At 48.9% G+C, this 3,518-nt stretch overlaps 1 pseudogene; it reads right to left on the reverse strand.

Annotated features, from left to right (window-relative positions):
- Nucleotides 1–438: 438 nt before the first annotated feature.
- On the reverse strand, nt 439–1,483 carry LOC107401001 (glyceraldehyde-3-phosphate dehydrogenase pseudogene; annotated as a pseudogene).
- Nucleotides 1,484–3,518: the final 2,035 nt, after the last annotated feature.

Raw genomic sequence — 3,518 nt, forward strand, 5'->3', positions numbered from 1 at the left:
CTATATTTAGATTCCATATGTTTAAGGTTACAAAAGTAGTCATACACGATTAAGCTACTTCAAATCTACTCAAAGCTTTCTTTCTTTCTTTTTTTTTTTTTTTGAGACAGGGTTTCTCTGTGTAGCTTTGTGCCTTTCCTGGATCTCGCTTTGTAGACCAGGCTGGCCTCAAACTCACAGAGATCCACCTGCCTTTGCCTCCTGAGTGCTGGTGGGATTAAAGGCGTGCGCCACCACACCTGGCCTCTTTTTTTTTTTCTTTTGGGATGGGTGCAGTGAACTTTATGATGGTATTGAAGAGAGGAGGGCTCCCTAAGCTCCTCCTGTTATTCTGGGGGTCTGGGATGGAAACTGTAAGGGAGATGCTCAGTGTCAGGGTTTGAAATGGGACAGGGACTGCTCAGTAGCCGAGGGTCTCTCTCTTGCTCTTGCGTTCTTGCTGGGGTGGGTGGTCCAGGGTGGGCTTCTTACTCCTTGGAGGCCATGTAGGCCATGAGGTCCACCACCCTGTTGCTGTAGCCGAATTCATTGTCATACCAGGAAACGAGCTTCACAAAGTTGTCATTGAGAGCAATGCCAGCCCCAGCATCAAAGGTGGAAGAGTGGGGGTCACTGTTGAAGTCGCAGGAGACAACCTGGTCCTCAGCGTAGCCCAGGATGCCCTTTAGTGGATCCTCACATGCCTGCTTCAACACCTTCTTGATGTCATCATACTTGGCAGCTTTATCTAGGCGGCATGTCAGATCCATGACAGACACATTCAGGGTAGGAACATGGAAGGTCATGCCTGTGAGCTTCCTGTTCAGCTCTAGGATGACCTTGCCCACAGCCTTGGCAGCACCCGTGGATGCAGGGATGATGTTCTGGCCATCCCCACAGCCTTCACTCCACAGCTTCCCAGAGGGGCCATCCATAGTCTTCTGGGTGGCAGTGATGGCGTGGACTGTGGTCATGAGTCCTTCCACAATGCCAAAGTTGTCATGGATGATGACCTTGGCCAGGGGGGCTAAGCAGTTGGTGGTGCAGGAAACATTGTTGATGATCTTGAGTGAATTGTTGTACTTTGGATGGTTCACACCCGTCATAGACATGGGGGCATCAGCAGAAGGGGCAGAGATGACAACCTTTTTGTCCCCACCCTTCAAGTGGGCCCCAGCCTTCTCCATGGTGGTGAAGACATCAGTAGACTCCACAACATACTCAGCACCAGCATCACCCCAGTTGATGTTGGAGGGATCTTGATCCTGGAAGATGGTGATGGCCTTTCTGTTCATGACAAGCATCCTGTTTTCAGCCTTGACTGTGCCGTTAAACTTGGCATGGGTAGAGTCATACTGTAGTCATACTGGAATGTGTAGACCATGTAGTTGAGGTCAATGAAGGGGTCATTGACGGCAACAATGTTCACTTTGCCAGACTGGAAGGCAGCCCTGGCCACCAGGCGTCCAACACGGTCAAATCTGTTCACTCTGACCTTCACCATCGTGTCTCTGGCATGGCACGAAAAGTTGAGGCTGTCTCTGGAACAGGGAAGAGCAGATAGCCTCAAAGCTTTCTAAAACTCAAATCAGGTATGTTCAAAAAAAATTTTAAGCAAAAGAAAATCAGCCCCTTGGTTACACTAACAACATTACAGGTCCTCAGTGACCCTGTGTGGTCACGCTACTAGACATAGTGCAGCTCTGGCGTTACCTGTTTGAAGTCAGCCTAGACTGCAGAGAGGCCTTGTCCCTTCAAACAAACAAAGATTAAAAAGTGTGTATTTATTGCGGTACTACAGAAGCCTTTCTCCTGGGGAGCTGACCTCTTCTTTACCAGTGGGGTCTTGGTCATAAAAACAGGCAACAGATATATTGGAACCATTTGTCTTGGTCTCCTTGTCGTCCACCTGAAATTCCTTCCATTGGCCCACATGAAAGAGTAGCCTCGTTGCCTGCTCGCCTGCCTACCTAGTTACTTCACGGTCCGTGAACCAGCCACGTCATCCCCCTGCAGGTCAAAGCTCTGGGTCCTTCCTGTCTGATCTTGTCACCCACGACAATAACAGAAGCCACTTAGCTCCTGGTGGGGCTGAGTTGACACACTGCCTCTGTCGTTTCAGAGTGCACCCATACCATCTTACCAGGGAGGCTGGATCTGCAGTGGATTTTCCTGCTGCCAGCCTTGGTCTAGGAGAGCTGCCATTTGTTCTTGGGTGGCCCTGCTGTCCTCCCCAGCACATTTTGAGAGTTGAATTGTCTTTTAGATTTTTTTTTCTGGCTTCTTTTTGTATGTCTATTATAGCATCTCCATTTGTGTGTGTGTGTGTGTGTGTGTGTGTGTGTGTGTGTGTGTGTGTGTAGGTGGTATATGCATGTGTGTGGATATAAGCATGTAGGTACAAGGACACACAGGTCAGAGGAGAACATCCTGTGTCCTGCACTATCATTTTCTACCTTGTTCCCCTGAGATGGGATCTCCCATCGAACTAGAGCTAGGTGATCGTGTTCTTGCAAGTTCTAGATCTTGCAAGCCTGGGTGATCCTCTCGCCTTTGCTTCCTACCGCCCTGAGTGTGTGGGTATGCAGCCGTTCGTGGCTTCGAGTGGGTGCTGGGGATTGAAATTCATATTTTCATGCTTGCATGGCAAATGTTCTTCTTCTCTGCACTGTCCTCCCAGCCCCGCCTCTCTGGGTAATTCTGATCTCTTCTCCCACCATCGACTGTGGGGGCACCGGCATTTCCATCTTGGTTAGCATACACAGTGCCTTTTCCATTCTTTGAGGAACCCCCTCCATGTGAGCTTCTGCCACCTGCAAGGGTACTTGTCATGGTGTCACATTCTTATCCTGGGAGAAGATGCTCAAATCGACACTCTTATTTCTCCAGCATATTATTCCAACTTAAAACCCTTCAAAATATGATTCAGCGTGCGCCCTGCTATTTCTGCTGGTGTTGGCTGGTTAGCTCTTGGAGACTCTTAGCTATACAATGGTGTTTCTCTCCTAGCAGATGTAACCTGTCCTGGCCTGAATTGTATTAAAACTTAACTAATGCTGGTTATAGGATTGTTCATCAAGAAGGGAGGTGGTGGAAGATCTTGCATGGGACCCTTGGGGCCTTGTAAGGGAACTCTCGTAGGTTTCAGTCAGAGGCAGAATGCTGTTTCTTCACAGGGAGGGTGGACCACTTCTGTAGGCTCGGGCAGTTTGGTGTGGAGATGAACCCAGCTATTCCTAGCTCTTGGGCTGAAGTCTTATTTTTCTCTAAGCCTGGCCCTGACCTTAAGAAGGTAGATCTTGCTTATTTAGGAGTCTAAACTTTGGGCTCAGCTACTCTGGCCTCAGCATCTCGGTCCTCATCTTCCATTTTCTTTTGTCTCCTAATGCAGGAGAGGAAAGCCTCTTTTTTATATGCTACGGAGAGGCCATCTGGCTTCCACACCAGCTCTTAGTTCGGTTTAATCTTCTCAGCCTTCTCCTGTGTCCTGCCCCACCAAGAGCGTTAGTGAGGCTGAGTAATAGCCAGTCCACAGTCGT

Source organism: Peromyscus maniculatus, chromosome 13 (assembly GCF_049852395.1).
Source record: "Peromyscus maniculatus bairdii isolate BWxNUB_F1_BW_parent chromosome 13, HU_Pman_BW_mat_3.1, whole genome shotgun sequence".
NCBI classification, from domain to species: domain Eukaryota; kingdom Metazoa; phylum Chordata; class Mammalia; order Rodentia; family Cricetidae; genus Peromyscus; species Peromyscus maniculatus.